Genomic DNA, 15453 nt, shown 5'->3' with positions numbered 1-15453 from the left:
CTCCAACTGGGACCCTCTGCTCACCGGATTTGAACACAAACAAAGAAATAACTCAGTGACAAAATCTGTTGAATCGGATTCTGTGATAAATTGAAAGTGATGGAATGAAAAGCCCCTTGAGAGCGGGATGTAACATTATCTGTGTAGGGATCGTTTTCCAGACTCGACGAGAGTGCGCAGTGCTGTTCCATGGGTCAATAACACGACAGATAGATTGAATCAGCGTCGAATGTTATTGTAGGGATCCCTGTCACTAAGACACACTGCACCTTTTGTACAATGTTGCAAAAGCACGGACGTTTTGTGTAGGGACAATTTCAAAATCGTTACTGAGGCAAAATGCACAAATGAGCAAAACAACAAAGCAACCACAGAATCTGGTGTTACATGAGATGGTAAACCTCCTCTGCTAATGTAAACCAGCAAAACAGAAAGGATTCACAACGTGCTGTATTCTGTTAAAATTTCAGAGGCAAAGAACCAACCCAAAAATCACTACTTAAAGTTAAAAATAACAACTTTATTGTTTTTTATTGACAGAGAATAATCAACCTAAAACTCCTTTCTCGAAACCTTCTGCTCTGCAATACCTTCCCTCACTCTGATCCCAATAACTTTTACAAAAAAGTTCAAATTTAAAAACCAGATAGTTGTCGAATGTTCTCTTTGTATCTTCCCCTGGAGATGTTTTCTCCAGGTCGGTGTTGATGCTTTTTTTCTGTGCAATCTATTTCTCCAGAGAGACACCTCTTGGAGATTTTACTGCCATCCTACATCTGTTGGTCTTTTAACTGCCCTCTTTGCTGTTCTTTGTCGCTCTGGGTAACTGTTCCAAATGTCCGATATTTGTCCCACAAAACGTCGGACCGTTTCATTGGTTTTAACATTGTAAAAATACACAATTCAAACTTGATTGGGACATAATTTAAACAGATTGGCCGAAGTCAAATTTGATTTTTGTAGTCATGTAACACAGTTCTTAGTTGTTTTCATCAAATGTGATGTTGTTGCCTTGTTCTGGACTCCTTGTGCTAGCCAGACATTTCAGCACCATTAAAAGTACGTTACACCCACAACTTCATAATACCGGCATTTGCCAAGACAGTTTATTTCTCTCAACATCGCTCTCTATCAATCTCATGTGCCTGAGATTTGAACAATCTCTGGTCAATATTAATCAAAACTGCCCTATTCTCATAGCCTCAGATTTAACATGCCCCTGACTGATGTCTAACAATATTAATTTATTTCGCACTGTGTTAGTTCAGCACACGTTGAGAAGAAATAAAAATGAGAACAACAGTCATCTATGTGACTGCGATTTGACCCAATGTTGCTGCAGCCAACAGACTCTGCTTTAATTGAAATAGCCTTCATCTTTCCTGTACCAGTAATGAGATTGCATAGCATTGTGGTAAGTTTTCATGAGTTGAATTAGACCCAGCATCATTTCTCGGGGCGAAATTTACTGATGAAATACACGGGCGTTGGGGGGTTCAATTTGGTTAGGAAGGATATGGTCAGAGTTCCCTTGATACAAAATCGTTAGAGACGATGGAAATGAGATTTACTGGGAGGTATAGCCACGAGAAAAGAAAAGAAGGGATTTAATGGGATTGTGGAATAGATGAAGATTAACGCAACATAAATCTGGAATGACTGAGTTGTGTCCTAATGCAGGTTTTCCAGCGGATGTGAGGTTGGTAAGGCTAAATAAGAGGGAAATTACCTCGTTCAGGTGAGTGTATAACTAGAGGTTAGTGCTTTAAAACCAGCGAGGAACGACAACAATGTTTGCAGCAGGTACTTTTTTTCTGAGTTTTTGATATTGGACATTACTTTTCAGACAGAGAAAAAAATTAGAAGATGATTCCCGCATATTTCAAAGGCCAATTGCAGACACACAAGGAGCGAATTTAACAGGGGCAGGGATTCTGGGCTGCCTGGATGGGGAGACAAAAGTGACACACTCACAAATTGTTTAGCGTTCATCTGAAAGAAATTGGATAATATCTGCAACTGAACATGTTAAGTGTAAGAAGAGCTGGTGGTGTTGAAAGGTGTAGCAACTGATTCGACGTGAACTACTACAAATTGTTAATGTACTGAGCTGTTCGTTTTAGCTTTGCATTAAATGGAAGCGGGTTAGCTCAGTCCGCTGGCTAACTGGTTTATGGTATAGAGTGAGACTAACAACGTGGGATTAATTGCCACACCCTCTCAGGTTGCCATAAGGATCATCATCTCCACCGCTCATGCGATCTGTAGTGCAATTGTGACTCTAGTGAGTAGGAATGGACCTGTCAATGTCAAGCACAATTATCTTTGCCATCTGTTGCCTTGAACATTTGGTCACAATGATCAGGAACGGGACTGAGTCCATTTCATACTCACTGATCTCCTCCCGAAAAATCCAGGGACAAGATTCGTCCTTATTCCTGTTGGAACTCTCTTTTCTGCACAGAGCAAAACTATTTGTCATGACTTTACCAGATTCACTGACAACATTCAATCTACCGAAAGAGATAAATCTAATTCATTTCGAACGGTTTAATGAGCTGTGTGAGTTAGCAGCAAACCAGGATTATCTGAAACGAGTTTGACAGCCTTTCCAAAAATGTAATCCAGTGCAGTGTCAGAGATTTAAAAAAGGTCATCAAGCTAAAATATCACCTCTGTTTCTCGATCCACAGATGGATAATTACCTGGGGAATACGTGCAGTTTTACGGTTAATAATTACTACCTTTTCCAAAGACAGAGCAATCCCACAAATCATAAACTGGAGTTTTAGAATAGATGCTACTTTATTCGACATTATTCTTCAACTACGCCTTAATCTGGTGCTCCAATAATTCCTGATCAACGTCAATAAAACCAGCTTTAGATAAGGATTGAAATTACAACCGCGGCATTTTAACACACTGTTCAGTGCCAAGCGCTGATCAGTTGCTCCACTGGAGCCGCCGGCAGCAAGCCGACAAACTGCCCGACTCGTACCTCTGGGATCTTCGACCCGCCTGTTCTACTTTTGCTGTGGTTTTGAAATTAAAGCTAAGGCAGAGGAGAAGGAACTCATATGGACCTGTGACTATTCGAGCATCAGGTTCAGGAAATGGGACATAGAAAACTGATGTACAAAGTAGACTTAATTGAAAACTGTTTTTCTGTGGGTCGCTGCGTTGTTTACAGGAAATGTTATATTTTCGCTGTCACAGGGCTTCTCATTCGGTCTGCATCAATTTGGCACAGAATTCTATTCAACGACACTTTACTAACCTCCTTCCGCAAGTTCTTACAGAAAACATGAAACATACTGCACTCATCATCAATCTTCACCATGGCTCCATCCAAGGACATGTTGCACAGTTTTCAGGAATATTGAAGATATAAGAATATCATTCAAGAGTAAATTGATTTTCAGTTTAAATTGTAAAGTGATAAGAATCCACAGTGAGATAGATAATGCCCGAAATCCATGTTTATTCCCGTGGCCAGAACTCTAGCGAGGAAAAGGGAAAATCTGTCGCTGAATCCCCAATATCCACACGCTTGCTTGCTCCATGTGTCCAGTGGGAAGCCTGTGTGAAGGAGCATGTAGTCTGACAGAGCGCCTGGGAGAATCCTCCACTGTCTGCTCTAAAGCTGCAACAGGAGCTGCGTATTCCAGCTGTGAGAGCGGTGGGATAAAGGGGAGGTCCTTGGTTTTCCGTGGTGTAGGTTCACAGTGTCCTTATCATGTTATTGTTTAAAACCCTCTGTCAGAAACAGCACAGACAGGGAGGAATAGGAGGGGGCCATTTCCCCCACCAGCACTACCCCACCATTTGATATAATTATGGCTGACCGAACAAGTCAAAGTCTTTTCCCAGCCCATCCACATCAACCTATCGCCCAAAGGGAAAAAGACACTGAATAAACCGAAAAATTCTGTGCAACTGTGGGAGCAAAATGTGTTTAGAGACAGTGAGCTTATGCAATAGGATTCTTGGCTGATCATGTTTTAAATGATACGATTCCATCAAAACTCACCACCAAGAAGGTGAGGAGTCCTCTCTGGTCAGTAGCAGGGACGAGAACTCCAGACGATGGGAAATGATGATGAGTCAGCAGAACAATCATTGATTCAGCTGAAATCTGAACTACACTCCGATTCTGGTGGGACTCAAACCCACAAACTTTGAATCGCAATCTTAACAATGCAGTAGAAGTCCAACACGTTTTTCATTGGGCTGCAGATCTGCGCTAACCTCCATTTTACTGCACCCAAAGTTACGGTGTTCGAGTCTTTCATCTAACTTCGGTTTATCCTCGCCCTACTTTCCAGTACCCGGGCCTTATCCGTGCATGCTCTAGCTCCTCAAGTGTTCAGCTAAATACTCCTGAAGTGTTTTGATGACTCTAAGCTTTGCCACACGTTCAAACAGTGAGTTCCAAACAAACAACGCTCTCAGGATGTAAACATTCTTCCTAAGAAGTTTATTACTGTCACACATACCTACTCCCTTTCTGTGCACATTAATCAATTTCTCTCTCAGCTTTCTCCGCTCTCAGATAAAGAGGCCAAGACGAGCTCATCCATCTTTGCAGTGGCGTGAGTGTCGTGCTTTAAAAGCACAGCCGGTCAGGCAGCCTCCGAAGAGCAGGAGAATCGATGCTTCGGTCATAAGCCATTCATCAGGAATGAGGATTTTGAGTCGGGGTTGAGGGAGAGGAATGGGGTTCGTGGTCAGGTGATGGGAAAGTGGATGAAGGTGAGGGAGAATGTGATAGTTCAGAAGGAGGATTGATGGACGGGCCCGGAGAGCAGAGCTTAGTTGGGACTGGGATAATGTGGGGGGAGGCGAAATGAGGAAGTTGTTAAAATACACATTTATCCCGGGTGTTTTCAGGGTCCTAAGTTAGAATATGAGACGTTCTTCCTCCAGGCATCGGCTAGTAATGGAATGGCGGTGACTTGTGCCCGAAACATCGATTCTCTTCTCCTCAGATGCTGTCTGACGTGCTGTGCTTTTGCAGCACTACACTCTCGACTCTGAGCTCCAGCACCTGCAGCCCTCACTTTTGCTTATCTTCGCAGAGGGAATGGTCTAGCTCAGGCACCACCTTGGTAAATCTACTCTGACCACGCTCTCGTGTAAACACACGTTTCCTTCAGGCTGGCAATCAGAACAGAACAAAATTATCCGAAGAAAAGCAGAAATACCTGAACAAAATCAGCAGGTTTATTGCAACTAGGAGAGATTTTCGAGCCAAACGATCCGCCTTTGGAACGAATGGTGTGTGTAGGTGGGGTAGGAACGTGAAAGAAGGTGGAAAGGGTCTAAAATGATGGAACTCGATGTTGGGTATTGAAGATTGTACGGTCTGTCAGCAGGAAATGACGTGCCGCTCTTCCAACTCGCGCTGTGCTATGCGGGAGTCTGCAGCAGACCAAACTAAAATGGAGGCATGGGAATACAATGGGCTGTTGCAGTGACAGGAACCTGGAAGCTCAGCGTCTTTGCTTGCAGACAGAATGTAGGTGTACACACGTTTGTCACCCACCCTGTTTTTCTCTCCCCAATCCAGACGAGAACACATTGCGAGCAGAAAATGCAGTTTGCTAAATTGAGTGATGGGCAGATAAATCACTGGAACCTTACACAATGAGGAGGGACATCATAACCGTGCAGCATTACAGCTTCTGAGATTTCGTGGAATGGTGCCATATGGGAAAGTGTTGGGGGTCAAGGAGGATTGCACGAGGATGTACAGAGAGAAATTGTCCTGCATTGTGCCAGTATTCTGTTGTATGGGATAGTGGGGAAAGGGCAGTAGAATGCATATCTTCCTGAGCTTCCTGCTATAAGCAAATACCTAATTACGGAGCAAAATTACTTAATGATTTTCATGCCAACACCGACACTAGGTACAGCTGACAGAAGTAACGTGCTTACACTGTCAGTCTTTCTCCCCGGGAGCAGTAGTACTCCCCCACGCTGATTCAGACAGCACAGTTCTTCCTGTGACATATCCCTTCGAGAATGGAAGGACATTGAAGAAAGGATTGGGAAGGTGATTCAGGAGATGAGTGACAGTAATAGGGTGGTTGTTATGGGGGACTTTAACTTTCCTGATATTGATTGGGAAAGCTATAGCTCAAGTTCGTTAGATGGGTCAGTGTTTGTTCAATGTGTGCAGGAGGGTTTCCTGACACAATATGTAGACAGGCCAACAAGAGGTGAGGCCATACTGGATTTGGTTCTGGGTAACGAACCAGGCCAGGTGTTAGAATTAGAGGTAGGTGAGCACTTTGGGGATAGTGACCATAATTCGGTGATTTTTACACTCGTGATGGAGAGGGATAAGTGTGTACTACAGGGCAAGAATTATAGCTGGGGTAAGGGAAATTATGATGCGGTGAGGCATGACTTAGGATGTGTGGCTTGGAAAAGTAGACTCCAAGGCAAGAGTGTAAATGATATGTGGAACTTGTTCAAGGGGCAACTATTGAGTGTCCTTGATAATTATGTACCTGTCAGGCAGGTAGGAAAGGGTCGTGCGAGGGAGCCGTGGTTTAATAAGGAATTGGAATCCCTTGTTAAATGGAAGAGGGCGGCCTATCTCAAGATGAGACGTGAAGGTTCAATTGGGGCGATTGAGAGTTATAGGGTAGCCAGGAAGGACCTGAAGAGAGAGCTAAAAGCAGCAAGGAGGGGACATGAAAGGTCCTTAGTAGATAGGATTAGGGAAAACCCTAAGGCTTTCTATAGGTATGTTAGGAATAAAAGAATGACTAGGGTAGGAATAGGTCCAGTCAAGGATAGTAGGGGGAAGTTGCGTGTGGAGGCGGAAGAGATTGGGGAGACAATGAATGAATACTTTTCTTCAGTATTCACTCAGGAACAGGGCATTGTTGTCGATGAGAGTACTGAGGCACAAATAAGTAGAATGGATGGCTTTGAGGTATGTAGAGAAGAGGTGTTGGAAATCCTGGAAAAGGTAAAAATAGATAAGTCCCCTGGGCCTGATGGCATTTATCCTAGGATTCTCTGGGAAGCAAGGGAGGAGATTGCAGAGCCATTGGCCTTGATTTTTATGTCCTCTTTGTCTACAGGAGTAGTGCCAGAAGACTGGAGGATAGCAAATGTGGTTCCCTTGTTCAAAAAGGGGAGTAGGGATAGCCCTAGTAACTATAGGCCGGTGAGTCTCACTTCTGTTGTGGGCAAAGTCTTAGAGAGAATTGTAAGGGATAGGATTTATGCACATCTAGATAGGAATAATGTGATCAAGGATAGTCAGCATGGTTTTGTGAAGGGCAAGTCGTGCCTCACAAACCTTATTGAATTCTTTGAAAAGGTGACGAAGGAGGTTGATGAGGGGAAAGCGGTAGATGTGGTATATATGGATTTTAGTAAGGCGTTTGATAAGGTTCCCCATGGTAGGCTACTGCAGAAAATACGGAGATATGGCATTGAGGGTGAGTTGGAGGTTTGGATTAGGAATTGGCTGGATGGAAGAAGACAGAGGGTAGTAGTTGATGGCAAAGTTTCTTCATGGAGTGCCGTCACTAGCGGTGTTCCGCAAGGATCTGTTTTGGGACCATTGCTGTTTGTCATTTTTATAAATGACCTGGAAGAGGGGTTAGAAGGTTGGGTGAGCAAGTTTGCGGATGACACGAAAGTCGGAGGAGTTGTTGACAGTGAGGAAGCATGTGGCAGGTTACAGCAGGATATAGAGAAGCTGCAGAGCTGGGCAGAAAGGTGGCAGATGGAATTCAATGTAGCTAAGTGCGAGGTGATTCACTTTGGGAAGAATAACAAAAAGATGGGGTACTGGGCTAATGGTCGGATACTTGGTAGTGTGGATGAGCAGAGGGATCTTGGTGTCCATGTACACAGATCTCTGAAAGTTGCCACCCAGGTAAATAGTGCGGTGAGGAAGGCATATGGAGTACTGGCTTTTATTGGTAGAGGAATTGAGTTCCGGAGTCCTGAGGTCATGATGCAGTTGTATAAGACTCTGGTACGGCCGCATCTGGAATATTGTGTGCAGTTTTGGTCGCCATACTATAGGAAGGATGTGGAGGCATTGGAACGGGTGCAGAGGAGGTTTACCAGGATGTTGCCTGGTATGGAAGGAAAATCGTATGAGGAAAGACTGAGGCACTTGGGGCTGTTTTCACTAGAGAAAAGAAGGTTTAGGGGTGACTTGATTGAGGTGTACAAGATGATTAGGGGGTTAGATAGGGTCGACAGTATGAACCTTTTCCCGCGTATTGAGTCGGGTATTACAAGGGGGCATAGCTTTAAATTAAGGGGGGGTAGATATAGGACTGATGTTAGGGGTAGGTTCTTCACTCAGCGAGTCGTTAGTTCATGGAATGCCCTGCCAGTAACAGTGGTGGACTCTCCCTCTTTATGGGCATTTAAGAGGGCATTGGATAGGTATATGGAGGATAGTGGGTTAGTGTAGTTTAGGTGGGCTTGGATCGGCGCAACATCGAGGGCCCAAGGGCCTGTACTGCGCTGTATTCTTCTATGTTCTATGTTCTATGACAGCTATTAATAACCCGTCCTTGGAACGGAGTATCTGTATTGTTCAATAAGAATCGCGTAACTATCCTAACTCCTTTTTAATGTCACTTGACCCATAGCCTTGTTTGTCTTGGCATCACAAATTCACATCTGAATACTTTGGAAAGTTATGTGGATTTTTGCCTCTTCGAGTCTTGCATACACTGTGTTCCAGATTTCAACCACCCACTGTTTGAAAACGTTTTTCCACGCATTCACTATAATCTTTCCGCCTCTGACCTTAAATCGGTGGCCCCCCGTGATCGAAAGCTCCATCAAAGTAAAACATTTATTTCAGTCTATGCTATTCATATCTCTCAGTGCTTTGTACATCTTAATCATGCCGCCGCCCCCCTCCCCCAATCTCCTCTGCTCTAAGAAAAACAACTCCAGCTTGTCCAATCTCTCTTCTTCAGCCCAGACAATATCCTGACGAATCTCCCCTGCATTGTTTCCAGCGCTGTCACATCCCTGCTATAATGTGAATTGCATAACTACACACAACAGTCTCGCTAGAGCTGAATGAACAAGTAAAATAAATGATGCGAAAGTCCACAGAAACTGAAGTTTTTGTGAATAAAGTTTCTTTTCCACAATGCTGTCCTGTGCCCTTTTCCTGAGCCTGATGTTTCAATAATCGCTGATCCATGTCAGTAAAAGCTGCGACATGAGGATTGATCTCACAACCGCGGTATCAAAATGGATCAATTGGTTTGAAGGTCCCGATGGTGAAACTTGGGCATGGTCACACAGCAACAGTGAGCGCAGCAGCACAGACTGAAGGAGGTGAATGTGAAAGTGATTGTAAGGGAAATGGGAGGGGGAACTTAAAGGAGTTAAGTGATTGCGGGAGGTAGGGAATTCTCCGAGAATGGGTGAGTCTCAATCCTGATATATAACTCGCAGAGATGTGTGAGAGAGAGGGGTTTGATGGGAAAAATCATAATCCCTGAGAATGCTTTCATGTAAAATCAACTAATTCCTTTCTGTGTTTATTCAGCATGAGTCACAAGGAGTAAAATGCAGTGGCTCGGATTCGAACGAGCTGACTGCGGCCACAATGCAGAATATTTTAACATTCAAACCATCACTGAGTCATGCAGAGACACGCGTTTAAAAACAGCAATAACTAGAGTGACAGAGGAGATGTTAGGAAGAGTAGCAGATGCACAACAGGAATATTAGGTGTGCAATAGCAGACATGTGGGAATTCAGAATTAGCTGAATCTTAATTTCGATATCCCCAGACGCTGTGGTGGTTCTATCGAGGACTGCGTGTTGAAGACTGAGTTTGATAGATTTCTAGAAAACAAAAGCTTCAGTGGATAGGGCGGGATATTGGTGTAATTTATGTTTCAATAACAATGTGTTATTAACATTGTGTTAATAACAGTTTCTTCACCAACTTCCCCACACAAGGAAGCACCCATTGCTGCAGTCAGTCACAAAACCCTCGTCCCTAGAACCGGAATCAAGCAAACTTGGTGGCGCAGCCGCGAATACCAAACTGGAAGTGGGGGTGGAAATGAGCATGTGAGGCTATTCTGTGGCACCAGTGACATGATTGGTAAAGGCTCCGTCATGGAGTCATAGAGTCATAGAGATATACAGTATGGAAGCAGACTCTTTGGTCCATGCCGACCAGATATCCCAACCCAATCTAGTCCCACCTGTCACCCGGCCCATATCCCTTCAAACCCTTCCTATTCATATACCCATCCAAATGCCATTGAAATTTTGCAATTGTGCCAGCCTCCACCACTTCCTATGGCAGCTTATTCCATACATGCACCACCCTGTGTATGAAAAAGTTACCCCTGAGGTCTCTTTTATATCTTTTCCTTCTCAATCTAAATCTATGCCCTCGCATTCTGGACTCGCGACCCCAGGGAAAAGACTTTGTCGACTTATCCAAGAGCGTGAAATGCTGAGGCTGGGAGTGCTTCTGGTCAATTGGCTCAGAGGAAGCGTGCTGGAGCTTCAAGTGAGAGGTCGATGTGTTAAAAGCGTTCTAAGAGATTTTCCTTAACAAAGTAGTATTTTGTTACTTTGACAGTAAGAACTGCTTTTGCTCACATCGTCCCCACATTAGTCTCTTGCTCCAGTAAACACTCCAATCCAGCGTACATTGCTTCCATTCCACACAGAAAATCGTCCTATTCTCGCTCCATCTGGGATAATCTGAATTGACATTGTCATTCTTTGAATGGAGAAATGCAGCAGGGAGTTGTTAGTGCAGCGGTGATCTATTGGACTAGTAATCTTTGGAGACTGGAACGTGGTTGCTGCTGTTCGTTAAATTCGATGAATAAAATCTGGAAAATAAACCCTATCTCAGGAACAGAGACAACAACTTTATATTGCTGAAAACTTATTCATTCATGTCCCTTCGAAAGGGAAATCTGCCGACTGTCAACAGTCCTGTCAACATGTGACTCCAGACCCACAACAATGTGGTTCAGCCATGAATGCCCTCTGACTCAGTTCGAGGTGAATTAGAATGAACAATAAATGCTCTTCAGACCAATGATAGCCACATTCCGTGGGAGATTAAGGAAGAATAAAAATGCATGGACAACAGGCGAAGGGGGAATCGTGTTTGTGTGGACTCGAATTCAACTGATTATCAAACTAAATAGACACAAGGATACCCACAGCGCCAAGAAATCAGGGCCATAGGGTGACGGCAGGAAGGGATTCAATTACGCGCTGAGGTGTAAACTCACTTACTCAGTCACAGTGCGCATAAGTCATTCACCACTCTCATATGTGAGAAGTGATCCCTCAGAAGACCAACTGGCAAAGTCACCAGCAAGTTTACAAATGACAGCAGAAGTTCGATTCTGCTGTTATTGCAATCGTTAATCCCAACCAGCAATGAAACCTGTTCGCATGCGTGTTTCCAGTGGAGTTCCACTGTTTTCTGATGTAGATCAGTGATTTAGAATTAGTTGTAGGAGCCATGGTTTAGAACTTTGCTGATGATGCAATAATTGATTATGGTGAAGAATGCCAGGGACTGCAGGGATGTATCAATCAGGTGGAAAGGTAAAATGCTCAATAGATTTGAATCCAGATCAAAGAAAGTTAATGAATTTTGGGAGAAGAAACAATAACAGTGAGTATTCTGTGTGGTGTAGACGGACAAAGAGATCATGGAGTGGGAATTCACGATCGCTAAAGTTCAATGCACAGGGGAATCATTTGGAAGGAAGTACGTTCTGCAGATTTTGGGAATCAGAATCAATATTAGAGTGGAGCTGAAGAAGCACAGCAGGTCAGGCAGCATCCGGGTTGCAGAAAGAAATGACGTTTCGGTCAAAAGCCCTTCATCAGGAATAAAGCTGCGAGCCTCGAGGGTGCAGAGATAAACGGGAGGACTGGGTCTGGGAAGAATCTAGCTGAGAGTGCAATAGGTGGATAGAGATGGCGTTAAAGGTGATAGGTCGGAGGAGAGGGTGGAGTGGATAGGTGGGAAGTAAGATAGACAGATAGGACAGGTCAATAGGATAGTGCCAATCTGGAAGGTTGGAACTCGGATAAGGTGAGCGTGGAGAGATAAGGAAGCTGGTGAAGACCACATTGATGCCCTGGGGTTGAACATCCCAAGGTGGAAGATGAGGCGTCAGGTGTTGACGGAATGGCGGTGGAGGAGGCGCAGGAACTGCATGTCCATGGGAGAGTGGGGGGGGGGGGGGGGGGGGAGGGGAGGGAGGGAGTTGATGCGTTTGGTCATGGGGAGTTGAGGTTGAATGTTGCAGGTGTACTGGAAATGTTCGCTGAAGTGCTCTGCGAGAAGGTGTCTGTTGGCCCCAATGTAGAGGAGACCAACCGATGCAATAAATGACATGTGCAGCAGTGCAGATTCACATTTGATGGATGTGGAAGGATCGATTGGAGCCTTGGAAGGATGTGATGGGGAAGATGTGGGTGCAGGTTTTGCAATTCCTGTGGTGGCAAGGGAAGGTGCCGGGAGGGGAGGGTGGGTTGTTGGGGGGCGTGGACCTGACCAGATAGTCACGGAGGGAACGGTCTTTGTGGAAGGTGAAATGGGATAGGGAGGGAAATATATCCCTGGTGGTGGGGTCCGTTTGGAGGTGGTGAAAATGTCGGTGGATGATTTTGTTTCTGCGAAGGTTGGTAGGGTGGAAGGTGAGCACCATGGCGGTTCTGTCCTTGTTATTGTTGGAGGGGTTGGGTCTGAGGGCGGAGGTTCAGGATGTGGACAAGATGCATTGGAGGGCATCTTTAACCACATGCGAAGGGAAATTGCGGTCTCTAAAGAAGGAGACCATCTGGTGTGTTCTGTACTCTATGCTACTTTCTCTGCACCACCACCCTACTCTCATTTATCTCTCCACCCTTCAGGTTCTCTGCCTGTATTCCTGATGAAGGGCGTTTGCCCGAAACTTCGATTTGCCGGCTCCTCGGATTCTGCTTGAACTGTTGTGCTTTTCCAGCACCGCTCTAATCTAAACTCTGCTTTCCAGCATCTGCAATCATTGTTTTTACCCTCTGCTCCCAAAGGACAAGTTCCACCACAGAACATACCAGATGGCCTCCTTCTTTAAAGACCGGAACTTCCCAATCTATGTGGTTGAAGATGCCCTCCAACGCACCTCATCCATGTTCCGTACTCCACCCATGAACCCCAAACCTCCAACCACAACAAGACAGAACCCCGAGGTCCTCATCTTCTATCCCACTAACCTCTGCATAAATCACATCATCCGCTGACAGTTTCGCCAACTCAAAACGGATCCCATCACCAGGGATATGTTCTCCTCCCCAGCCCTATCCACTTTCCACCAAGACCATTCGCTCTGTGACTACCTAGTCACGTCCACGCCCTCCAATGTCCAACCCTTCCCTCCCGGCACCTTCCTCTGCCACCGCAGGAATTGCAAAACCTGCGCCCACATCTACCCTTTCATTTCGGTCCAAGGCTCCAATGGAGGCTTACAAATCCATCAACGTTTCACCTGCACTTCCACACATGTCATTTCTTGTGTCCGTTGCTCCCAATTCGGTCTACTCTAAATTGGGGAGACCGGATGTCTTCTCAGAGAGCACTTCAGAGATTATCGCCAGGACACCCACAAGAATCAATCCCAGTGCCCTCATGGCCAAACATTTCAACTCCCCCTCCCACTCTCCCGAGCACATGCAGATCTTGGGCCTCCTCCATTGGGCCTCCTCATCTTCCGCCTCGGGACCCTTCAAACCCAGGGCATCAATTGGGACTTCACCAGTTTCCTCATTTCCCCTCCCCCGACCTTACCCCAATTCCCAACCTCCAGCTCATCACCGTCCTCCTGACCTGTCACACCTGTGCATCCTCATTCCCACTTTTTCACTACACCTTCTTCCCTGAAATATCATGTTCACCCTCCACCTCTATCCACTTACTGCACTCGCAGCTACCTTCTCCCCAGCCCCGCCCCACTCCCATTTATCTCTCCAACCAATATGATCCCAGTCCCATTCCTGATGAAGGGCTTTTGCCTGAAATGTTCATTATTCGTGCTCATCAGATGCTGCCGGACCTGCTGTGCTTCTCCAACACCACTCTAATCTTGAGGGGAATCAGTTGATTGGGAGCGTTTTCGGATATTTTCTTTTGTTGACCACTTTAGCAACTACCAGTTTAGGGAACAGCTAAAGGACTAAGCACAAGTCAAGTCACCACATAAACAATTTTTTTATTAATTGTAAGTTAAAATATGGAAGGCTGAAGTATGCAACTTTGCCCATCAATACTGTTTCACCAATGAGTTTATCACTGATTCCTTTCCAGATCAGAGTGCTATGGGCCTTGGAGGGGGAACTTGAAAATGCTGGTGTTTCGTTGCAACCTCCAATCTTGTCCTTTTGGTCAGTACAGCTATTGAGCTTTGAAGGTTCTGTCAAATACGCCCATATGACTTACCCCAGTGCATCCTGTAGTTGGTGCACTCTGTTGCAATTGTGCCTAAGCGGTGAAGAGAATGAATATTGCAGGTATTGACGAGGGTACAATCAAGTGACTGCATTGTCGTGGACCGTGTCCAGTTCCTTAAGTGTTACTGAAGTTACACCTATCGAGGCAAATGGAGAGAGTTATGTTCCACGTCTCATTTGTGCCTTGCAAACGATTTAAGATTCACGGAGACACAAGCTGAGTTTATAATCAAAAAATGTCTACCAAAGGACATGTTTTTGTTGTCCAATTGTTTATATAGCCAGTTTCTATCTGTTTATTTTTCTAAATACTAGCTCTGTGGACTATTACACTGGATAATTTGGTTACAGTAAAGCCATTGAATGTCAGTGGGATATGATTAGATTCTCATTTGTCAGAGTTATAATTATTCTATTTCGTCCTTGTGTGGACCAATCTGATTCCAGTCGCTGTCTGATTTCAAGTTTCAATTCCCGTCTGTGCTTGAAATTTCAATGGATTCTTTGCATAAATGTCTCCACGTGCCGTAATAATATGTAAGGACGCTGCAGGGGACAGCAGAGATTAATAAACATGTTGTCAACAGAGGAGAAAATGGAGCTTCGTGGGATGATTGGTTAGGCTGTGATTATTCTCCTTGAAACAAAGGACGCTGAGTGCATCTCTATAATCACGTAATAACATTTATACACGTTCAATATTCATGGGAACTTGACAGGGTAGTTACTGGCAGGTGGTTTACTCTGGTATGAGGGGAGCACCAGAGGACATAAACTCAGAATTAGGTATTGCCAATTTAATTCAGAAATGGGGAGTAATTTCTTTGCTCAGGGGCCAGTGAATCCGTGGAACTCCTTACCAAAACTGTTGTTGAGGCTGAGTTGCTGTGTATTCACACAGCAAAAGGTTGTGAAAGAATGAAAGTTTCGTTTCATTGGAAAGTTTTTCTGTGGTTC

The sequence above is a fragment of the Chiloscyllium plagiosum genome, unplaced genomic scaffold, assembly GCF_037043375.1.
Source record: "Chiloscyllium plagiosum isolate Xiang-an unplaced genomic scaffold, Cpla_swu_hap1 HiC_scaffold_39, whole genome shotgun sequence".
NCBI classification, from domain to species: domain Eukaryota; kingdom Metazoa; phylum Chordata; class Chondrichthyes; order Orectolobiformes; family Hemiscylliidae; genus Chiloscyllium; species Chiloscyllium plagiosum.
The sequence above is the reverse complement of the archived record's forward strand: the minus strand, read 5'-3'. Positions refer to the sequence as shown.